This window comes from Balaenoptera physalus, assembly GCF_965194825.1.
Source record: "Balaenoptera physalus genome assembly, chromosome: 9".
NCBI lineage: Eukaryota > Metazoa > Chordata > Mammalia > Artiodactyla > Balaenopteridae > Balaenoptera > Balaenoptera physalus.
Window position 1 is genome coordinate 92,308,913 of NC_138888.1, and position 26,255 is coordinate 92,335,167.

The 26,255-nt window shown below is 33.6% G+C and overlaps 1 long non-coding RNA gene across 4 annotated transcripts in view; it reads right to left on the reverse strand.

The window, feature by feature from the left end:
• The window catches only part of LOC309666653, a 544,378-nt gene that overhangs the window by 46,264 nt on the left and 471,859 nt on the right, over window positions 1-26,255 (reverse strand). The gene's annotated exons all lie outside the window — the stretch shown is intronic.

A 26,255-nucleotide genomic window follows, 5' to 3' on the forward strand; every position in this document is an offset into this window, starting at 1 on the left:
GCAATACGAGCCAATTTTAAACACTAATATTTCCTCCAACATTTATCATTCAAAACTATTTAAAAACACAGCGATGAATCTGACATTTACTTATGCTCTTTTCATAAGCACAGTTATTGGTTATACATGTCACCTAAAAGAATTAAGAAAAAGGAGATGAATGCTTAGAATATTAAATATAAGAATGCATCACCTTTACTATGAAAAGTTATTGTGACTATTTTATTTTCATATAAAGCAAATATTAGGCCACTGGATTTTGGTGTTATGAAAAAACAGCCATTTAAATGTAAAAAAGAAGTCATCACTGTTAAAAACTTCTACATCAAAAGATCACAAGCTTTTTACAAGGGAGAAAGCATTCCTCAATAAAGTGCTTTATTTTGCTTTGTTTTAATATGTGATATCCAGTAAGCTCCACTTTAAAAATACAAAAATGGATAAAAATAATAATACAAAAAAAATTCTTAACATGACAGATAAATATGATTCCCTTTGCTTGGCTCAGTTTTCCTCCAAATCCATTCAAATACATGAATCACAGATGTTCCCATGGCAAGTCCTTAGAGATGTGAATACAGGGTAAAAACAAATATCTAAAAATAACTTGAGTAACAGACAGAAAAAAATTAAATGTGAAAATTTTTATTACAGTTTTAAGATTAGGAATAATCCTTGGGGAAGTAGAGGAAGCATCTCATTGAAATTGTACACCCAGGAGTGTAGGAGTGTACAAGGTCACAATATGTCATTTCTGAATGTGGGAGAAGAGAAGTTGTGAGGACCTTACTCGGCAGATGACAAATGTCCTCTAGGCTTTCTTAGATTAAAGCCTGTCAAACATGAAATTTCTACATAAAGCTGTCAACTGATCTGTGGCACTATTGTATTGCTACAGAGTTCAGGAGAGATGGCCAAAAGAATTAAACTAAAACACATGTAAAAAAATTAAAACAAGTTTTGAATGTTTGGGAGCAAAGGAGGTCAGGAATCTACAAGTAGAATTTAAAATATATTGAGGAAGAGGAGGTGAAACTTATACTGGACATGATAATTATTTGACTCCAAGTGACATAACAAAAGTCAGCTCTCATTGCCATTCCTTATTCGTGGAAATTCAAAACCTGTTAGAGCTGAAATGGGTCGTGGGTGAGACAGCAAGGAGGTAGGGTAGGGCTGAGAGGTTGCCCTCTAAGTTTGACATTCCTAAACTGGAATCTTAGCTCTGCTGTGTACTCAGTATTTGATTGTGGTGAATTTATTTATGTCTCTTTATGTTAATAACCTTACCTATAAAATGGGTATGACACCATCCACATAGTTTATGATAAGTTTTAAAATAAGCAATGTATTTAAAAACTTAGTATGATGCCTGGCATATAGTAAACTTTGAATAAAAATGCTTGTTACATGATTGTCTACCTGCTTAATTTGAAGATGTAGAAATTAGGCATCATAAGGATAAATGTGAGTTCTCCAAGGTCACAAAAAATTAATTTCAAATGCCCTATTATTTTCACTATTCTCACCTTCTTGGTTTGATACAGGGGAGGGAAACTAAAATGTAGATTTGAACTTCTTTTTAAGTTATAAATTGGTTTTGTTCATTTTAGTTGATAAACTCAAAGGACTCCTACATGGTCTCAATTAAACTAATCATATGAATACAGATTACAAATACATTTTGTCCAGTGTGAATACCTGCCAAAAAAATCCACAACAGAGGAAAATATTAATTATCAGGTGGAGAAAATGACAGACTCTGTGGATATATCACTTTCTTTGCCCAACCAATCCAGTTCTTGCTCAAAGAGCCCATGAAAAAAGTAGTTATGGCAAAAACTTCACAGTGGGACAACTGGCAGACACAAGATTAACCAAATGATCAAAATGATAAATTATCACTAATGGGATAAATTGAAACCTTGTACCACCTGATAGAATTCAATGAATTGAACAACTATCACTTCTGTGGTAATTATGCCAAAATATTTAAATGAAAATACTCATGAGGAAACTTCTGACCAACCCACTGAGGAGACACACTAGATAAATGATTAGCCTGAAATTACATCCTGTTAATATAGAATGAGAAATGGTCAATTGGTGGTTATTTTATTGTTAATAATATGCCAATTCTCTTCCTTTTTCTTCCCATTATCCTATTCTCTTTCAGAAAGTATGAGGATCTGAGGCCAGAAATGGGAAACACAGCTTTGCATCTATTAGGGGTTTAATTAAAGCAGGGTTAATTTAGATAATTTTAAATGTAGATATAATTTATTTTTCTTTATTGAAGTATAGTTGATTTACAATATTATGTTAGTCTCAGGTGCACAACATAGTGATTCAAAATTTACATAGATTATACTCAATTTAAAGTTATAAAATATTGGCTATATTGCCTGTGGTTTACAATATACCCTTATAGCTTATTTAATTTATACATGGTGATTTGTACCTGCTCTTAATCCCCTACCTCTATCTTGCCCCCTCCTTCCCTCTCCCTACTGGTAACCACTAGTTTATATTAGTGAGTCTGTTTCCATTTGGTTACATTCACTTGATTGTTTTATTTTCTTAGATTCCACATATAAGTGATATCATGCAGTATTTGTCTTTCTCTGTCTGATTTCTTTCACTAAGCATAATACCCTCGAGGTTCATCTATGTTGTTGCAAATGGAAGAACTTCATTCTTTTTTACAACTAAGTAGTATTCCAGTGTGTGTGTGTGTGTGTGTGTGTGTGTGTGTGTGTATTGATGGACACTTAGATTGCTTCCATACTTGGCTATTGTAAATAATGCTGCTATGAATATCAGGGTGCATGTATCTTTTTGAATTAGTGCTTTTGTTTTCTTCAGATACATAACTGGGAGGGAACTGCTGGATCATATGGTAGTTCTATTTTCAGTTTTTTGAGGAACATCCATACTGTTTTCCATAGTAGCTACACCAATTTACACTCCCACCAACACTGTACAAGTGTTCCCTTTTCTTCACATTTTCACCAGCAATTTTTATTTCTGGTATTTTTGATGATAGCCATTCTGATAGGTGTGAGATGATATCTCATTGTCGTTTTGATTCATATTTCTCTGATTATTAGAGATATTCAGCATTTTTTCAGGTGCCTGTTGACTATCTGTATGTTTTCTTTGGAAAAATGTCAGTTCAGGTCTTCTGCCCATTTTTTAATGGGGTTGTTTCTTATTTTGATATTGACTTATATGAGCTTTTAAAAAATATCTTGGATATCAATTTCTCATTAGTCATATCATTTGCAAGTATTTTCTCCCATTTAGTAGGTTGTCTTCGTTTTGTTGATGGTTCCCTTTGCTGTTGAAAAACTTTTAACATCAATTATATCCCATTTGTTTATTTTTTCTTTTGTTTCCTTTGCCTTAGGAGACAAATCCAAAAATTATTGTTATTACTTATGTCAAAGAGTGTTCTGCTTAAGTTTCCTTCTAGGAATTTTATGGTTTCAGGTCTTACATTTAGGTCTTTAATCCATTTTGAGTTTATTTTTGTATATGGTGTGAGAAAATGTTCTAATTTTATGCTTTTAAATGTAGCTGTCCAGTTTTACCCATCACAACTTATTGAAGAGATTTTCTCCATTGTATATTCTTGCCTCCTTTGTCATAGATTAATTGACCATAAGTGCATGTGTTCATTTCTGGGCTCTCTATTCTATTCCATTAATCTATATGTGTGTTTTGTCCCAGTGTCATACTGTTTGGATTACTATAACTTTGTAGTAATGTCTGAAGTCAAGAAGCATGATATGTCCAACTCTGTTCTTTTTTCCTAAAGATTACTTTAGCTTTTGGGGTCTTTTGTGTTTCTATGCAAACTTTAAAATTATTTGTTCTTGTTCTGTGAAAAATGTCATAGGTATTTTGATACAGATTGCATTGAATCTGTAGATTGCCTTGGGGAGTGTGGTAATTTTAATAATATTAATTCTTCCAATACATGAACATGGTATATTTTTCCATCTTTTCATGTCATCTTCAGTTTCCTTCATCAGTGTCTTATAGTTTCTGAGTAGAGGTTTTTACTTCATTATTTAGACTTACTTCTAGGATTTTATCCTTTTTTATGTGATGATGTTTTCTTAATTTCTTTTTTTGATAGTTGCTTATTAGTGTATAGAAATGCAAAAGATTTATTTATATTAATTTCATATACTGCAACTTTACTGAATTCACTGATGAACTCTAGTACATTTTTGGTGGCATCTTTAGGATTTTCTATGTATCGTATCATGTCATCTTCAAACAGTGACAGTTCTAATTCTTCCTTTACAATTTGGATTCCATATCTTGTACCTGATCTTAGCAGAAATGCTTTCAGGTTTTTATCATTGAGTATGAGGGGCTTATCATGGCCTTTATTACGTTGAGGTATGTTCCCTCTTTAACTTCTTTGTGGAGAGTTTTCATCATAAATGGAAGCTGAATATTGTCAAAATTTTTCTGCATATATTGAGATAATCATATGGTTTTCATTCTTCAATTTGTTAATGTGGTGTATCACATTGATTTATAGATATTAAACCACACTTGCATCCCCGAGATAAATCCCACTTGATCTTGGAGTATGATCCTTTTAATATATTGTTAAATTCAATTTGCTAATATTATGTGGAAGATTTTTGCATTCATATACATCAGTGATATTGGCCTATAATTTTCATTTTTTGTAATATTTTTGTCTCATTTTGGTATCAGGGTGATGCTGGCTTCATAGACTGGATTTAGAAGAGTTCTTTTCTCTGCAATTTTTTGAAAGAGTTAGAGAAGGATAGGTGTTAACTCTTCTCTAAATGTTTGGTAGAATTCACCTGTGAAGACTTCTGGTCCTGGACTTTATTTATTGGAAGTTTTTTATTTTTATTAATTATTCAATCTTATTACTCTTCATATTTTCTATTTCATCCTGGTTCAATCTTGGGAGATTGTACATATCTAGGAATTTTCCCATTTATTCTAGGTTATCCACTGTATTGGCATATAGTTATTTGTAGTAATCACTTATGATCCTTTGTACTTCTGATCTCAACTTCATATACATTTTAAGAACCCTGTTAGCTGTAAATTTTCCATTTTCTTTTCTGATTTTATTAACTTGAGCCCTTGCTCTTTTTTTTTTTGATGAGTCTGGCTAAAGGTTTATTAATTTTGTTTATCTTTTCAAAGAACCAGCCATTAGTTTCATTAATAGTTTCTATTTTTTTAGTCTCTATTCATTTATTTCTGCTCTGATCCTTATGATTTCTTGCCTTCTACTGACTTTGGATTTGTTCCTCTTTTTCTAGCTCCTTTACATATATGGTTAGGTTGTTTATTTGATATTTATCTTGTTTCCTGGTGTAAGCTTGTGTCTATAAACATCCCTGTTAGAACTACTTTTGCTATGTCCCATAGATATTTGGATCATTGTGTTTTCATTTTCATTTGTCTTAAGGTATTTTTTTATTTCTCCTCTGATTTCTTCAATGATCCACTGGTTCTTTAGTAACATACTGTTCAGCTTCCACATATTTGTGCTTTTGCAGTTTTTTTTAAATCAAATCTAGTTGATTTCTAGTCTCATAATGTTGTGGTCAATAAAGATGCTTGATATGATTTCAATTTTCTTAAATTTACCAAGGCTTATTTTTGTTGTCTAGCATGTGATCTTTACTGGAAATTGTTCTGTGTGCTCTTGAAAAGAATATGTATTCTGCTGTTTTGTGGATGGAATGGTCTATGTCTAATAAGCCCATTTACACTAATGTGTCATTTAAGGCTAGTGTTTCCTTATTGGTATTCTGTCTGAATGATGCGTCCATTGATGTAAGTGGAGTATTAAAGTCCCCTACTATTATTGTGTTACTATCAATTTTTCCCTGTATGTCTGTTAATATATGCTTTTCGTACTTAGGTGCTCCTATGTTGGGTGTATATATATTTACAATTGTTATGTCTTCTTCTTGGATTGATCCTTTGATCCTTATGCAGTGTCCTTCTTTGTCTATTGTTACAGTCTTTCTTTTAAAATCTATTTTATGTGATATAAATATTGTTACCCCAGCTTTCTTTTGATTTCCTTTTGCAAGGAATACCTTTTCCCATCCTATTACTTTCAGTATGTGCCTTTAGATTTGAGTCTCTTTTTGGTAGCATGTAAATGGGTCTTGTTTTTGTATCCATTCAATCACTCTATGCCTTTTGATTGGAGCATTTATTCCATTTACATTTAAAGTAGTTATCGATAGGTATGTACTTACTGCAATATTATTAATTGTTTTGTTGGTGGTTTTGTAGCTTCTTTTTTGTTCCTTTCTTCTTCTTATGTTCCCTTCTCTTGTGATTTCATGACTATCTTTAGTGCTATGTTTTGATTCTTTTCTCTTTATTTTGTGTGTATCTATTATAGATTTTTGGAGTATGGTTACCATGAGGCTTATATATAGCAATCTCTACATATATGCAATTATTCTAAATTTCTGATCTCAACTTCATATACATTTTTAGAACCCTGTATTTCTACTCTCCCACCTCACACTTACTGTCTTAGATGTAATATTTTATAATTTTTGGTTTTGTATATCCCTTAACCACTTATTGCAGACATAGAATTATATATATTATTTTGTCAGTTAACCCTTCATACTCGCTTTGTATATGATTGATTTACTACCTTTACTATGTATTTGCCTTTACCCATGAGCTTTTTCCTTTCATAGTTTTCGTGTCTTTAATTGTGGCCTTTTCTTTTCCTGCTTAGAGAAGTCCTTCTAACAATTCTTGTAAAACTGGTTTGGTGAGGCTGAACTCTTTTAGCTTTTGCGTACCTGTAAAACATTTGATCTCCCCATCAAATCTAAATAAATGCCTTGCTGTGTAGAGCTTTCTTGATTGTAAGTTTTTCCTTCTCATCACTTTAAATACACCACACCACTCTCTTCTGGCCTGCAGAGTTCCTACTGAAAAGTCAGCCTAGGGCCTTATGGTAGTTCTCTTGTACCTAACTTGTTGCTTTTCCTTTGTTGTGTTAATACTCTCTCTTTATCTTTAATTTTTTAATTTTAATTATAATGTGTATTGGTGTGGTTCTCTTTGGGTTGATTCTGTTTGGGATTCTCTGTGCTTCCTGGACTTGGATGTCTGTTTCCTTTCCCAGGTTAATGAAGTTCTTAGCTATTATGTCTTTTAAGTTGCTTCCATCAGACAATCTAGTTTTAAAGACCTTTTTTTCCCTAACTTTCTAGCCTGTTCTATTTTACAAAAAATATTTGTATCTTTCTTAAATATTCTTGAGAAATGTTATTTAAAAGGCTGCATGACTCCTTATAAGATGAATGTGTTGTAGTTTGTATATATTTTGGAAAATGCTATATGTAGTGGGTAGTATTTATTTAAAGTAGATGAAATATGGTATTTGTGATTTTTAAAAATTTGCTTAAGGGTCTTTGGAAGGAAATATAATCTCCAATTATAACATTAATTTTGGGGGAACAGGAATTCGACTTACATCATTTGAATTTTCTGTACCTTTTTAGAAATATAATCCACAGTAAGTTCAAGAAGTGCTTATATACTTTTAAAAAGGTTTCAAATCACTTATGCCAATCCAAATCAAGGTAAAATATGAATGTTGCCATAAAATTAAGCGAAAAATGTAAGCTTCAAATTTACCTCCCATAAGCAAAGCTCTATACAATGAAATAAATTATTTTAATTATATTGCATAATTTAAAACAACCTTTCAGATTGAAGTATTCATCTGAGATATTTTGTACTACATATTGACATATATATATATATTTACAGGATCAGTTAATGATTTCTATTTATAAATAGTTAATGAACTCAATTGAATTATTAAGACTAATAAAATAGCATTGTAAATTTTAAAATTCTATGACCAATACTCTAATGTTATAGAAAATATAATAAGTAACTTTCTAAAAGCATAAAATAATGTACACAAATTAAATATACATGCTTATACACAGAGCTGCAAAGTCACTTGTTGAAAACTGTCACTTGTGAAAATTGTGAAAACTGATCTGACTGACCTTCACTACTTTATTATTTATGGCTTCTTTTTAAAGCAGTAGAATGAAGGAACTTCATCAGATTCACAGAAAGGAAATGGAGGCGTATTTCTCAACAGTTCTCATCTGGGCCAAGATGCTATTCTGGTCCTCACATGATGTAGATAAAACAGTTAACTATTACCATGTTTGGCTGGTTTGATTATCAGTCCATCAGTCCTATGAAATAATATGCATTCATGAATTCTAAGTTGCAAGGGAGACCTAGTTAGGTAGGAGAAAAGTGTCACTCAACTAGGTGACACCAATAAAAAGATAAGACAGTTTATAACATTTTCACCATCACTGCACTGCAGAGAGAGGTCATCCCCAGAGAGACGGCAGTTCCCTCAAAGAAGGTAAACAAACCGAGGACATTGAATCTGCCTTGGTTAGACTAACACTGAATGGTTCACTTCAGCAGCAAACTATAGAAATGCTACCTATGAAAACAGAGTTGAGAAAGGCACATTGACTTAACTTTTCTGAAAAAAGCCTGCCCTTTGATAACAGCTGGACCTGGCCACAAATCTTGGCTCCATTTCTAACTGGTTGTGAAATTGGTGACAATGGACATAAACACTTCTGTTTTTTGTATGTTGTTTACCTGAAACAAATAGACTGCCAGATATTTCTGGGTTAAATAAATAAAGATGGGTTTATTCAGGATCAGCAGAGAAATGCAATTCAAGGTCTGCAACCATGGCAAGTCCCTGCACAGTAAGGGAAGGAGACTGCTTTTATAGAGGGGAAAAGGAAGTTGAGAGGGCTAAAGTAAATAGTCCATAGCTTTTCATTGGCTGAGTCCTTGCCAGAAAAGAAGAGTCTTTCTTCTTCTTGTTGGGCTCTGCTATCATTGCAGGGTGTGGGAGTAGCTCCCCTTTTCTGGTCTCCCAACTCTATTTAGTTGAGGTATATGTTTACTAACTTTCTACAATGTAAAGTTTGGATAGTAAAACACAGTTCATGAAGCTGTGTGAAGATTAAAGGCCCTAATATGTGTAAAGTGTCTGGCAGTAATTGGCATGTAGTAGACATTCAGACACATGCTTCCCTTTCCCTTCACCTCACCACTTATAAATAGTACGAAAGCCAGGGTGTAAAAGAAATGGTCATCCCAATGACTCAGGTGCTAGATATGGAGCACCAGAAATGCAACAAGCATCAGCAAGTACTACATAATCAGAATAATAAAATTAAAGAAAGCCAGACACAATAGGGGAAGACACACCCCTCTAGCCATAGCTGGTGAAAAAAAATGTTTGGAGTTAGTAATAGCCGGGGTGACTGATGCATGTGCAACAAATTTGGTTTGAGAGTTGTTGAAATTTACATTCTGATGAGTCATTGAGTTAGAGAGAGCAAATAGGTCATTGGGCACATGGGATTGGAACTCAAAAAAAAAAAAAAAATCTACATAGAATGAATGAAACTGAATCTCCAGTTTACATCATTTACAAAATTCAAATGCAGGTAGATTAAAGACCTAAATATGAAAAGTAAAACTTTAATCATTTTAATAATAAATTTTAATGAGAATTAACTTTATAAACTCAGTCAGAATAGATTTCTGAAACAAGGGCAAAAAGTACAACACAAAAGGAAAAAAAAATTGATACATTTTACTAAATTTAAATTTGAAACATCCATGCATCAAAAGTCAAACCGGAAAAGATGTTCTCAAACTATTTTAACATAAAGAATTAGCAGACAGAATGATTAACAAATTCTTCTCAATAAGAAATATAAACGACCTAATAAAAAAGTTCAAAGCGGAGGAAATAAAGATAACTAATAAACATATGAAAAGTTATTCAACATCACTAATAATGAGTAAAATGCAAATTAAAAGTATGGGATATGCAATTTCATACCCATTGCATTAGCAAAAATTTAAGTCTCACAATGGCATTGTAAATGAGGTAATAGAGCAATGAAAATTCCTCTACATTGTTGAGAGCTTGTAAATTCACACAACGATTTTGGAAAGTAATTTAATATTATCTAATAAAATTTCATTACAACAATACACCCTAGAAAAAATTGCGTGTATGTGTTCCTGGAAAAATGTACAATAATATTCATAGCAGCAGTGATTGTAATAGAAAATCTGAAAACATCTAAATGTCCCTAACAGAAGAATAAAAATCAACAGGGATTTACTATGTAATAAATGGGGAGATGTTGGTCAAAGTGTCCAAACTTCCAGTTATAAGATAAATAAGTTCTGGGGATGTAATGTACAGCATGGTGACTAGTTAAGAGTACCGTATTGTATATTTGCAAGTTGTCAAGGGAATAGATCTTTTTTTTTTAATAAATTTATTTATTTTATTTATTTTTGGCTGCGTTGGGTCTTTGTTGCTGCGCATGGGCTTTCTCTAGTTGCGATGAGCGGGGGCTACTCTTCGTTGTGGTGTGCAGGCTTCTCATTGCAGTGGCTTCTCTTGTTACAGAGCACGGGCTCTAGAGTGCAAGCTCAGTAATTGTGCCGCACTGGCTTAGTTGCTCTGCGGCATGTGGGATCTTCCCAGACCAGGGATTGAACCCCTGTCCCCTGCATCGGCAAGCAGATTTTTAACCACTGCGCCACCAGGGAAGTCCCAAGAGAATAGATCTTAAAAGTTCTTATCACAAGAAAAGAAATTTATAACTATGAGAGGAGATAGATGTTAACTAAACTTACTATGGTAATTATTTCATAATATGAATACATAGATCAAACCATTATGTTGTATACCATAAACTTATACAATGCTAAATGTCAGGTATCTCTTAATAAACTGAAAAAAAAAAGATTAAAAGGCATTATATTAAGAGAAAGCACAAATTAGAAAAAGATATATATAGTGAAGTATAATAAAAAAATGTAAAGTTTTAAAACATACAAAACAATGTTATATGTTCGTGGAGTTATACATATATAGGAAATGAATAAGAAGAGCATGGTCATTATGCAACTAAATGCTGGTAATAGTTGCCTCTAGTATGATATTATTGAGTGAGGACAATAGTCTTGGGAAAGGAACATATAGATTTTATTTAATTTGTATAATGATTTCTAAATGGGTGTTCATTATATCGACACTTTTTGGAATACATAATCTAATAGTTAAAATGAAAAAAATAAAGAGGAAGCAGATAATACTTTTAATGTACAAACCTTTGAAAGCTATTATAACTAATGACTCCAGAAATATATAGCAAAAATATTCCCCCAATATATTTATTTTTCGTTTGTCTTTTTCTAAATTTTACTGATTTATACACTTGTACTTGTTGTTTTATTCCTTTGTCTTCTTTGAATTTAACTTATTTTGTTTTTCTACCATTTTTTCTAGCTTTTTAAGGTGGAAGCTCAGATCACTGACTTTTAGATATTTCTTAGCTTCTCATATTCACACATTTATGAATTTTATTTCTCTGCTTCTTTATCAAAAACTTTCACATGTTATACTTTCATTTTCAGTTCAAAATATTTTCTAATTTCTCTTGACATTTTTCTTAAACCCATAGATAATTTAAATGTATGTCATTTAAATTTTAAATACAGTTGACCCTTGGACAACATGGGTTTAAAGTGTGCTAGTCCGCTTATGTGCAGATTTTTTTCAATAAGTACATACTACAGTATTACATGATCCTCAGTTGGTTGAATCCACTAGTAATTTGTTGTCTTTTTGATGATAGCTACTCTGACAGATGTGAGGTGATATCTTATTGTGGTTTTGATTTGCATTTCCCTGATGATTAGTGATACTGAGGATCCTTCCATGTGCCAATTGGCTATCTGTATATCTATGTCTTCTTTGGAAAAATGTCTACTCAGGTTCTTTGCCCATTTTTAAATCAGATTGTTTATTTTTTGATATTGAGTTGTATGAGTTCTTCATATATTTTAAATATTAACCCTTTATTGGACATATTATTTACAAATATCTTCTCCCATTCAGTAGTTCCCTTTTCATTTTGTTGTTGGTTTCCTTTGCTGTGCAAAAGCTTTTTAATTTGATGTAGCCCCATTTGTTTATTTTGGTTTATTTTTGCTTTTGTTGCCCTTGCTTGAGGAGACAGATGCAAAAAATAAAAAAATACTGTTAAGACTGATGTCAAAGAGCTTACTACCTTTCTTTTCTTCTAGGAGTTTTATGGTTTCAGGTCTTATATTTAAGTATTTAATCCATTTGAGTTTATTTTTATATATGGTGTAAGAAAGCAGTCTAGTTTCATTCTCTTGCATGTAGCTTTCTAGTTTTCACAATACCATTTATTGAAGAGCCTGTTTTTTCCCCATTGTATATTCTTGCATACTTTGTTGTAGATTAATTGACCATACAAATTGGGGAGGTATTTCTGGGCTCTCTGTTCTGTTTCATCAATCTATGTGTCTGTTTTTGTGCCAGTACTATACTATTTTTATTACTATAGTTTTGCAGTATAGTTTGAAATCAGAGAGCATGATAACTCTAGCTTTGTTCTTCTTTCTCAAGATTGCTTTGGCTATTTGGGGTCTTTTGTGGTTCCATAAAAATTTTGGGACCATTTGTTTCTAGTTCTGTGAAAAATGCCATGGTTATTTTGATAACGATTACATTGACTCTATAGATTGCTTTGGGTAGTATGGACATTTCAATAATATTACTTCTTCCAATCTGTGAGCATGGTATATCTTTCCATTTATTTGTGTTGTCTTCCATTTCTTTCATCAGTGTGTTACAGTTTTCAGAGTACAGGTCTTTCACCTTCTTGGTTAAATTTATTCTTAGGTATTTTAATCTTTTTGATGTAATCGTAAATGGGATTTTCTCAATTTCTCTGATTGTTTGCTATTAGTGTATAGAAATGCAACAGATTTCTGTATATTGATTTTGTATCCTGCAACTTTATTGAATTCATTTATTAGTTCTAACAGATATTTTGGTGGGGTCTTTAGGGTTTTCTAGATGTAGCATTATGTTATCTGCAAATAGTGACAGTTTTACTTCTTCCATTCCAGATAAAATTTTGTTATTAATTTCTAATTTAATTTTGTTATTGTCAAACCAATATGATTTTAGTCCTTTTATAGTTATTAAGACATTTTTATAGCCCAGCACATGGAACACCTTGATGTAAGTTCTATGTACACTTGACAAAAAAATGTGTATTTTGTTATCGTTGGTTGAAATGTTTTATAAATGTCAGTTAAAGTAACTTAGTTTATGGACTTACTCAAGTTTTCGATACACTAACTGGTTTTCTGCCTACTCATTCTATGAATTAATGAGAAGAGTATTGTAATCTTCAACTATATCTAAGACATTGCCTATTTCTCCTTTCAGTCTCTCAGTTTTTGTTTCATGTATTTTGGAGCTTTGGTTTTAAGTGACTGTACAATTAAAGATATTTTTCTTTTACTGTATTAATATTATTATAAAATCTCACTTTGTCTCTAGTAATACTTATTATCTGAAAGCATATTTTATTTATTGTTAATATAGGCAACCATGTTTACTATGCATATTTGTTTGAAGGGTATATATTTTCCATCCCTTTATTTTTATTTATTTTTTTTTTTTAGAAAGCTATACTGTATCATCCCTTTATTTTTAACTTATTTCTTTTTATTTAAAGTGTATCTCTTTTTTTTATATATACATTTATTTATTTATTTTTAGCTGTGTTGGGTCTTCGTTTCTGTGCGAGGGCTTTCTCCAGTTGCGACGAGCAGGAGCCACTCTGCACCGTGGTGCACGGGCCTCTCACCATCGTGGCCTCTCCTGTTGCGGAGCACAGGCTCCAGACGTGCAGGCTCAGCAGCTGTGGCTCATGGGCCCAGCTGCTCCGCGGCATGTGGGATCCTCCCAGACCAGGGCCAGAACCCACGTTCCCTACATTGACAGGCAGACTCTCAACCACTGCGCCATCAAGGAAGCCCTAAAATGTATCTCTTTTAGACAAGATAGGTAAATGGAAGTGTTTCCTTAATTTCTCTTTCAGATTTTTCATCATTAGTGTATAGGTATGCAAGAGATTTCTGTGCATTAATTTTGTATCCTGCAACTTTACCAAATTCATTGATTAGCTCTAGTAGTTTTCTGGTGGCATCTTTAGGGTTTTCTATGTATAGTATCATGTCATCTGCAAAGAGTGACAGTTTTACTTCTTCTTTTCCAATTTGTATTCTTTTTATTTCTCTTTCTTCTCTGATTGCCGTGGGTAGGACTTCCAAAACTATGTTGAATAATAGTGGTAAGAGTGGACATCCTTGTCTTCTTCCTGATCTTAGAAGAAATGCTTTCAGTTTTTCACCATTGAGAATGATGTTTGCTGTGGGTTTGTCTTATATGGCCTTTATTATGTTGAGGTAGGTTCCCTCTATGCCCACTTTCTGGAGAGTTTTTATCATAAATGGTGTTGAATTTTGTCAAAAGCTTCTTCTGCATCTACTGAGATGATCATATGTTTTTATTCTTCAATTTGTTAATATGGTGTATCACATTGATTGATTTGCGTATATTGAAGAATCCTTGCCTCCCTGGGATAAATCCCACTTGATCATGCTGTATGATCCTTTTAATGTGTTGTTGTATTCTGTTTGCTAGTATTTTGTTGAGGATCTTTGCATCTATATTCATCAGTGATATTGGTCTGTAATTTTCTTTTTTTGCAGTATCTTTGTCTGGTTTTGGTATCAGGGTGATGGTAGCCTCATGGAATGAGTTTGGGAGTGTTCCTTCCTCCACCAATTTTTGGAAGAGTTTGAGAAGGATGGGTGTTAACTCTTCTCTAAATGTTTGATAGAATTCAACTGTGAAGCCATCTGGTTCTGGACTTTTGTTTGTTGGAAGATTTTTAATCACAGTTTCAATTTCATTACTTGTGATTGGTATGTTCATATTTTCTATTTCTTCCTGGTTCAGTCTTGGAAGGATATACCTTTCTACGAATTTGTCCATTTCTTCCAGGTTGTCCATTTTATTGGCTTACAGTTGCTTGTAGTAGTCTCTTGGGATGCTTTGTATTTCTGCGGTGTCTTTTGTAACTTCTCCTTTTTCATTTCTAATTTTATTGATTTGAGTCCTCTCCCTCTTTTTCTTGATGAGTCTGGCTAATGGTTTATCAATTTTGTTTATCTTCTCAAAGAACCAGCTTTCAGTTGTATTGATCTTTGCTATTGTTTTCCTTGTTTCTATTTCATTTATTTCTGCTCTGATCTTTATGACTTCTTTCCTTCTGCTAACTTTGGGATTTGTTTGTGCTTCTTTCTCTAGTTTCTTTAGGTGTAAGGTTAGATTGTTTATTTGAGATTTTTCTTGTTTCCTGAGGTAGGCGTGTATAGCTATAAACTTCCCTCTTAGAACTGCTTTTGCTGCATCCCATAGGTTTTGGATTGTCGTGTTTTCATTGTCATTTGTCTCTAGGTATTTTTTCATTTTCTCTTTGATTTCTTCATTGATCTCTTGGTTATTTAGTAAGGTATTGTTTAGCCTCCATGTGTTTGTGTTTTTTACGTTTTTTTCCATGTAATTCATTTCTAATCTCATAACATTGTGGTCAGAAAAGATGCTTGATATGATTTCAATTTTCTTAAATTTACTGATGCTTGATTTGTGACCCAAGATGTGATCTATCCTGGAGAATGTTCCATGCACACTTGAGAATAAAGTGTAATCTGCTGTTTTTGGATGGAATGTCCTATAAATATCAATTAAATCTGTCTGGTCTATTGTGTATTTAAAGCTTCTGTTTCCTTATTTATTTTCAGTTTCGATGATCTGTCCATTGGTGTAAGTGAGGTTTTAAAGTCCCCCACTATTATTGTGTTACTGTCAATTTCTTCCTTTATAGCTGTTAGCAGTTGTCTTATGTATTGAGGTGCTCCTATGTTGGGTGCATATATATTTATAATTGTTATATCTTCTTCTTGGATTGATCCCTTGATCATTACATAGTGTCCTTCCTTGTCTCCTGTAACATTCTTTATTTTAAAGTCTATTTTATCTGATATGAATCTTGCTATTCCAGCTTTGATTTGGTTTCCATTTGCATGGAATATCGTTTTCCATCCCCTCACTTTCATTCTGTATGGTCCCTAGGTCTGAAGTGGGTCTCTTGTAGACAGCATATATATGGGTCTTGTTTTTGTATCCATGCAGCAAGTCTTTGTCTTTTGGTTGGAGAATTTAATCCATTCACGTTTAAGGTAATTATCGATATGTATGTTCCTATGACCATTTTTAAAATTGTTTTGGGTTTGTTTTTGTAGGTCCTTTTCTTCTGTTTTGTTTCCCACTTAGAGAAGTTCCTTTAGCATTTCTTGTAGAGCTGGTTTGGTGGTGCTCAATTCTCTTAGCTATTGCTTGTCTGTAAAGCTTTTGATTTCTCCATTGAATCTGAATGAGATCATTGCTGGGTAGAGTAATCTTGGTTGTAGGTTCTTCCCTTTCATCACTTTAAGTATATCATGCCACTCCCTTCTGGCTTGTAGAGTTTCTACTGTGAAATCAGATGTTAACCTTATAAGAGTTCCCTTGTATGTTATTTGTCATTTTTCCCTTGCTGCTTTCAATAATTTTTGTTTGTCTTTAATTTTTGCCAGTTTGATTACTATGTGTCTCGGCATGTTTCTCCTTGGGTTTTTCCTGTATGGGACTCTCTGAGCTTCCTGAACTTGGGTGGCTATTTCCTTTCCCATGTTAGGGAAGTTTTCGATTATAATCTCTTCAAATATTTTCTCGGGTCCTTTCTCTCTCTTGTCCCTCTGGGGCCCCTATAATGTGAATGTTGTTGCGTTTAGAGTTGTCCCTGAGGTCTCTTAGGCTGTCTTCATTTCTTTTCATTCTTTTCTCTTTATTCTGTTCCACAGCAGTGAATTCCACCATTCTGTTTTCCAGGTCAGTTATCCATTCTTCTGCCTCCGTTCTACTGCTATTGATTCCTTCTAGTGTAGTTTTCATTTCAGTTATTGTATTGTTCATCTGTTTGTTTGTTCTTTAATTCTTCTAGGTCTTTGTTAAACATTTCTTACATCTTCTTGATCTTTGCCTCCATTCTTTTTCCGAGGTCCTGGATCATCTTCACTATCATTATTCTGAATTCTTTTTCTGGAAGGTTGCCTATCTCCACTTCATTTAGTTGTTTTTCTGGGGTTTTTATCTTGTTCCTTCATCTGGTACATAGCCCTCTCCCTTTTCATCTTGTCTATTTTTCTCTGAATGTGGATTTTGTTCCACAGGCTGCAGGATTGTAGTTTTTCTTGCTTCTGCTGTCTGCCCTCTGGTGGATGAGGCTAGCTAAGAGGTTTGTGCAAATTTCCTGATGGGAGGGACGGACTGGTGGTGGGTAGAGATGGGTGTTGCTCTGGCGGGCAGAGCTCAGTAAAACTTTAATCCGTTTGACTGCTGATGGGTGGGTCTGCGTACCCTCCCTGTTGGTTGTTTGGCCTGAGGCAACCCAACACTGGAGCCTACCTGGGCTCCTTGGTGGGGTAATGGCAGACTCTGGGAGGGCTCATGCCGAGGAATACTTCCCAGAATTTCTGCTGCCAGTGTCCTTGTCCCCATGGTGAGCCACAGCCACCCCTGCCTCTGCAGGAGACCCTCCAACACTAGCAGGTAGGTCTGGTTCAGTCTCCCCTGGGGTCACTTCTCTTTCCCCTGGGTCCCGATGCGCACACTACTTTGTATGTGCCCTCCAAGAGTGGAGTCTCTGTTTCCCCCAGTCCTGTCGAAGTCCTGTAATCAAATCCCACTAGCCTTCAAAGTCTGATTTTCTAGGAATTACTCCTTCGGTTGCCCTACCCCCAGGTTGGGAAGCCTGACATGGGGCTCAGAACCTTCACTCCAGTGGGTGGACTTCTGTGGTATAAGTGTTCTCCAGTCTGTGAGTCACCCACCCAGCAGTTATGGGATGTGATTTTACCCCTCCTACCATCGCATTATGGCTTCTCCTTTGTCTTTGGATGTGGGGTATCTTTTTTGGTGAGTTCCAGTGTCTTCCTGTTGATGATTGTCCAGCAGCTAGATGTGATTCTGGTGTTCTCACAAGAGGGAGTGAGAGCACATCCTTCTACTCAGCAATCTTGGTTCCAATCTGTCCAAAGTTTTAAATATACACTTTCCTTCTGGCTATTAGGAATTGTATGTTAAGAAGTCCAAGACTTTCTGAACGTGTATTGGACAGGATGCTTCTCAGGCAGAGGTAAGATCCCAGATGCTGCTCCCTCCCTCCTGTGTCCTGCCCTCACTTAATTCTGCTCCTGAGTGTCCAGATTTTGTTTTAATCAGTGATTTATCTCATAAAGAAATGGAGAATAATTATGCATATATATGTATATGTATGTATATATGCACATATGTACACATAAACATATATATATATATAGGGTGTGTGTGTTTGTGTACATAGTCTTTTATATTTATCTATGTATTTATTATTTCTGGTGTTTGTCATTTTTTCTTGCATAATCCTTTTTACCCACTGGTGCCATTTCTCTGCAGCATGATTTCTTTTAGTATTTCTTGAAGTTCAGGTCTACTGGCAAAAAATTCTCTCTTGTTTCAACATGGAAATGACTTTACTTGGCATTTGGATAGAAGGGATTTGATTAGCTATAGTCTTCTCCATTAACAGTATTTTCAGTACTTTGAATACACCATTTCAATGTCTTCTGGCCTCCATTATTTATTATTAGAAGTCAGTCATTGTTATTGTTTTCCTATATATGATATGTCATTTTTTTCTTGCTGCTTTCATTATTTTCTCTTTATTTTTGGCTTTTATCAATTTAACTACAATGTTGCTAATGTGCAGTTTCCTTTTCATTTATACTATTTTTTTATCTGTAATTTAATGTTTCTCACTGAATTTGGGCAGTTTTTAAAGCATTATTTTTTCAGAAAAATTGTCTCCTTCCTTTTTACTCTCCTCTTCTCCTGGGACTTTGATTACAAGTATAGTGTCCATTTAATATTGTTCCACACATCTCTGCCACCTTACTCATTCTTTTTTTTTTTTCTAACATCTTTTATTTCTCTCTGTTCAGATTGGAAAATACACATTGCTCTAACTTCAGGTCCACTTATTTTTCAAACCATTTTATATGTGCTTTTAATATCATATAGTACATTTTTCTCAGTTATTTCTTTAGCTTACTATTTCAAATTATTTCATTTTTATAATTTCCAGTTCCCTATTGTGATTACCTATTTTTTATCATTAATATCAAATTTGCCTTTAGTTCTTAATACATTGTTTAACACTTTGGACAAATTTAAAATAGTTGCTCTGAAATCTTTATATGCTATATACCACAATTAGGTCCATTTGGAGTCAATTTCTAATGACTGCTTTCTTTCCTGAATGCAGTTCATATGTTCATGTTCTGTTGGTCATTGCGAATAATGTTTTGAAGACTATGGGATCTGGTCTTTTTTTTTTTTTTTCCTAAAGATGATTGTTACCCTTATTTTGTCATAGTAGCCTCTTAACTAGCCAAGACTAAAACTGCATGTCTTTCTCCCTCATGGTGGGTAACAGTGATGACTCTGCTCAGTCTTTTCTTCTACGAGCTATTACTTTTTTAGCTTGGATCCCTGGGAGTCTCCCCTGAGCCTGCCTAGCTCAGTATTGATTCAAAGATCAGGCAGAATTTATATTCAGATTTTGAGCCTTACCATCTCTGACACTTCATTTTTCTGGGGTTTGCTCCCAATCTCACTATGAGCTGCAGTTTCACCTCACAAACCTCCCAAACTGTATATGGGTTTGGAAACACACTAGAAGTCCAGCATACATCCAAATCTCACCAGGAGCAGTTCTCTCTTTGGAAGTTAAGTACTCTTTAATTTCTGTCCAGTTTTGTGCTGGCATCCCCGAGGTCTTCCATGTGTTTGCAATGTTTTCTAGATTATCTGTTCTTTAGAACCCATTTATATGCATCTTGAGTCAGAGATTCTGCATATTATCACTACCTGAACTGGGAGATATCAGGCCAAGGCACCACCTTCAAACAAGAAGCCACAAATTAGCTGCTCTTATCTAATGGAGCAGTTGCTCAGGAGTAAACACTGTCCACATTTCTTTTTTTAATTAATTTTTATTGGAGTATAGCTGATTTACAATGTTGTGTTAATTTCTGCTGTACAGCAAAGTGAATCAGTTATACATACACATATCTCCAGTCTTTTTTAGATTCTACTCCCAGATAGGTCATTACAGAGTACTGAGCAGAGTTCCCAATGCTATACAGTAGGTTCTTATTGGTCACCTATTTTATATATAGTAGTGTGTATATGTCAATCCCAATCTCCCAATTTATCCCCCCTTTCCTCCTTGGTGACCATTAGTTTATTTTCTACATCTGTGACTCTATTTATGTTTTGTAAATAGGTTCACTTGTACAATTTTTTTAGATTCCACATATAAGCAATAACATATGATATTTGTCTTTCTCTGTCTGACTTACTTCACTCAGTATGACAATCTCTAGGTCCATCCATGTCTCTGCAAAAGGTATTATTTCTTTTTTTTTGTATGGCTGAGTAATATTCCATTGTGTATACACACACACACACACACACACACACACACACACACACACACCACATCTTCTTTCCATTCCTCTGTGATGGACTCTTAGGTTGCGTCCATGTCCTGGCTATTGTAAGTAGCATTGCTATAAACACTGGGGTGCATGTATCTTTTCGAATTATGGTTTTCTCTGGATATATGGCCAGGAGTGTGATTGATAGGTCTTATGTTAGCTTTATTTTCAGTTTTTAAGGACCTTCTATAATGTTCTTCATACTGGCTGTACCAATTTACATTCTCACCAATAGTGTAGGAAGGTTCTCTTTTCTCCATACCCTCTCCAGAATTTTTTCAATTAATTTTTATTGGAGTATAGTTGATTTACAATATTGTGCTGGTTTATGCTATAGAAACAAAACCTAAATTTAGTAGAAGGAAATAAATCATAAAGATCAAAGCAGAAATAAATGAAATAGAGATGAAGAAAACAATAGCAAAGATCAATGAAACAAAAAGCTAGTTCTTTGAGAAGATAAACAAATTGATAAACCTTCAGCCAGACTCATCAATAATAAAAGGGAGAGGACTCAAATTAATAAAATTAGAAATGAAAAAGGAGAATTTACTACTGACATCACAGAAATACAAAGGATCATAGAAGACTACATTAAGCGACTATATGTCAATAAAATGGACAACCTAGAAGAAATGGACAAATTCTTGGAAAGGTATAATTTTCCAAGACTGAAACAGGAAAAATCAGAAAATATAAATAGACCTATCACAATTAATGAAATTGAAAGCGTAATTTAAAATCTTCCAACACACAAAAGTCAAGGACCAGATGGCTTCACAGGCGAATTCTATCAAACATTTAGAGAAGAGTTAACATGTATCCTTCTGAAACTCTTCCAAAAAATTACAGAGGAAAGAAAACTCCCAAGCTCATTCTATGAGGCTACCATCACCCTGATACCAAAACCAGAAAAATGTATCACAAAAAATGAAAATTACAGGCCAATATCACTGATGAAAATAGATGCTAAAATCCTCAACAAAATACTAGCAAACAGAATCCAACAACATATTAAAAGGATCATACACCATGATCAAGTGGGATTTATCCCAGGGATGCAAGGATTCTTCAACATACATAAATCAATTAATGTGATACACCACATTAACAAACTGAAGAATAAAACAATATGACCATCTCAGTAGATGAAGAAGAAGCTTTTGACAAAATTCAACACCCATTTATAATAAAAACTCTCCAGAAAGTGGGCATAGAGGGAACTTACCTCAACATAATAAAGGCTGTATACGACAAACCCACAGCCAACATCATTCTCAATGGTGAAAAAATGAAAGCATTTCCTCTAAGATTAGGAACAAGACAAGGATATCCACTCTCTCCACTTTTATTCTACATAGTTTTGGAAGTCCTAACCATGACAATCAGAGAAGAAAAAGAAATAAAAGCAATACAAATTGGAAAAGAGGAAGTAAAACTGTCACTGTTTGCAGATGACATGATATTAGACACAGAAAATCCTAAATATACTACCAGAAAACTACTACAGCTCATCAATGAATCTGGTAAAGTTGCAGGATATAAAATTAATACACAGAAATCTCTTGCATTCCTGTACACTAACAACGAAAATTCAGAAAGAGAAATTAAGGAAACAATCCCATTCACCATTGCAACAAAAAGAATAAAATACCGAGGAATAAACTTACCTCAGGAAGTAAAACTCCTGTACGCATAAAATTATAAGACTCTGATGAAAGAAATCAAAGATGACACAAACAGATATAGAGATTTACCATGTTCTTGGATTGGAAGAATCAATACTGTGAAAATGACTATTCTACCCAAAGCAACCTACAGATTCAATGTAAACCCTATCAAATTACTAATGGCATTTTTACAAGAACTAGAGGAAAAAAATCTTAAAATTTGTATGGAGACACAAAAGAACCCGAATAGCAAAAGCAATCTTGAGGGAAAAAAACGGAGCTAGATGAATCAGACTCCCTGACGTCAGACTATACTACAAAGCTACAATAATCAAGGCAATATAGTACTGGCACAAAAACAGAAATATAGCTCAATGGAACAGGATAGAAAGCCCGGAGATAAACTCATGGACCAATGGTCAACTAATCTATGACAAAAGAGGCAAGGATATACAATGGAGAAAAGACAGCTACATGTAAAAGAATGAAATTAGAACATTTTCTAACACCATACACAAAAATAAACTCAAAATGGATTAAAGACCTAAATGTAAGACCAGACACTATAAGACTCTTAGAGGAAGTCACAGGCAGAACACTCTCTGACATAAATCGCAGCAAGATCTTTTTTTGATCCCCCTCCTAGAGTAATTAAAATAAAAACTTTACACATTTCTGACTCCTTCATTTTCAAAAGCCTTAAAATAGTTGTTTAAAAATATTTCTTTTCTAATTTTTAAAATGCAAAATTTTTATCTATGGTTGTAATCACTGCCTTCTTTATATAGCCATTATTAGAAGACCTTGTTATGTGTATTTTTAGTTAGAAGTATTTTGTGTTTAAATAACTCTAAACTCATCTGCTCTTATGTTGTTAGAAAGCACATTGAAGTTGTTAAGTTCAATCACAATACCATATGAATTACCTAAATTTAAATCCTGAACACTTATCAATAAGTCTTTAAAACCAGTGCCTGTATAATCAAAACATTCTCTCTCTGACTTTTCATAAATGGGATACGCTTATATTTAACCAAAACAGATGTAATTCTGAAAGGGTACTAGTAGAAGTCCAAAATGCTCAGAGGAAGTTTATTTTTCCAAGACTCATTGCATTGTTCACTGGATAAAACACGTCTCCATGTTCCATGATTTCAAATTTATTATGCTTTGAAGAATACTGATAATTCATTTTAAAACAGGCAAGAAAGATTAGGGAAAAGAAACATGAAACATCTCATATTTCCTAATTTCTTTTCTTTTACCAGTGTTATTTAAATGAAATTTAATTTGCTCTTTTTTGGTTTTATGTTTCCAGTGTTTTATTGTCCTCAGGTAAGATTTGACTCCTAATGAAAAAAAAGGTCACTAAATTTTAAAATATAATTCATCTTCTTACTTTACAAAGTGTGTTAGAACTTTGAAGAGTTTTGATGGCTATTCCTATGCTTTATATTATGTGACATAGTTGCATTTTCAAGGTGTGTAGAATATAATCAGTTAATCCATTTTCTTCCGTTTGTTTGTTAGTTGAAACTTTAATAAGGATAAGGAAAAGTAAAGCAAAGGAGAGAGAGAAAAATGAGAGAGGAAGAAGGAGAGAGAGAGAGAGAGTTTGGAAATCATATTTTCTTGTATTTTCGTTTTTTTATCTTACTGATGGAAATAAAAGAAATTTCATGTATATCTTTGTAGCAGTGCTAATGGTTGTTTTACCTTGGTTTCTCTTCACCACTGGACTGGGAGCGTCTTGAGGTTAAAGAGGTATCTACACATCCTTGGATCTTTTAATGCCTATCTCAGTGTCTGACATGGCGTATGCAATGCTAGTCTTTGCTGAACGAATGAATAAATATTGGGTTTTATTTTCCAAGCTTATATTTATCTTGATACTCATTTGCAGTTAAATTGAACACATTGTTTTTTAGCCTCAGTGGAAGAGAGGAGAGGGTCATATTTCAGTGAGGAAACTGAAATAGGAAAAGGAAAGCAGTCAGTAAATCATTATCAGAGGGTATAGACAATTGTACTATTAGCCTTTTATAGATAATCAGATTTCTGCCCACTGAAGCAAAACCATCCTCAACAAGAAACAGTGAATTGATTAAAGCTTTGTTCTACTTTGGCTGACTTTCAGCATTCTTGTGTTTTATACAGAACACAGACAAATTTTGGATTCTGTAGTACAGGATTACATGATATACAAAGAGGATCAGTACCACAGCCGTCTGTCTCTCTACCAACAAAGTCTGCAATAATTTGCACCAGATGGTGCTTCAGAAGTCTTTAGTTTATAACATTTTCTAAAGAACATTTGTAAAGAACTCATGACTAAACTCAGGGTAAAATTGAGAAATAAGGCTGTAAAATCTGTGGAATAAAGTTGAATAGTTCTCTATTAGTTAAAAAATATTTGTACTGTTGCTACATATTTTTAGGGCACTCTCCCTTAGTATGGTTGAACAGGATGATGTATAAACAGGATTGGGGGAAAATTCTGGAAATAAAAATGGACAATGATCTTTGTGAGCATTTTTACTACACTATTGAAATAATTTACAATGTATATGCATGAGTGTGTATATATTTTAAATTAATCAAAAATTGGTTTGCTGTATGATAGTGTCTTAAATATTAGGTTTCTCCCAATTTCCAACTTATATATTATTAAGTAGTTGGGTTCTACTGCTGGTGTTACTCAAGATGTGATTCCCACATGGAACATGCCAGGGATGTGAGAAGAAACATTAGTATTCTGATATCAAATATACTTGGATATGAAGCTTTCAATTACTTGATATGTAAGACTTTCAAAGAGTCATGTACTAAAGACGCAGATGTAGAGAATGGACTTGAGGACATGGGGAAGGAAGGGTAAGCTGGGACGAAGTGAGAGAGTAGCATTGACGTATACACACTACCAAATGTAAAATATATAGCTAGTGGGGAGCAACTGCATCACATGGGGAGAACAGCTCGGTGATTTGTGACCACCTAAATGAGTGGGGTAGGGAGGGTGGGAGCGAGATGCAAGGGGGAGGGGATATGGGGATATATGTATACCTATAGGTGATTCATTTTGTTATACAGCAGAAGCTAACACACCATTGTAAAGCAATTATACGCCAATAAATATGTTAAAATAAATAAATATATAAATAAATAAATAAGAATGCACATAAAAAATAAATAAATATATAAAAGTATGAGAAGTTCATTCCAGCAGCACTGTGTTAAATAAACCCTGTCAGATATTGTGGATGAAGGCACAAACTGTACAAAACAATGTGTCCAGTGGTTATAAAAATGATAAGAACATTCTACCAGCACAGAGATTGACAAAGAAAGAATTTTAACAAGGACTGTATATGCTCAAACCATTGGCAAAATATTTGATCATATCTTCCTTTGATCTATAATTTATAAATATTAAAAACCAAATATAGTAGCTATAAAAAAATTCTTTAGAATAAAAGAGAACATATTTGGAAGACTCAGAGAAAATATAACACCTGTAAATTATTTTACCAGAAAATAAATTAAGAGTTAAGAAAATTATTTTGCATCCTCAGTGGGAAAAAATATGACATGGCTCATACAACACAGAAATCCAGTTTGATAAAGAAAAAATAAAATGAATAAAAAGGCAAGAACATGAGATGATTAGGAGAATGTGAGAAAAAGAAGACTGTGAAAAAAAATCAAATTATACAGCAGTGTTCAAACTTTATTTGAATGTTTAAATATAATAAATATAATAAGAAATGCAAAGGAGAAATTCAAGTTTTGTATGGCATTTATAGAAAATGGGCAAAAAATGTAATAATGTGGGATGCAAAAATTTAGAGAACAGGGAATGGAGAGCCAAAAAAATTATTAAAAAAAAAAAAAAGCAAACCAGATCAA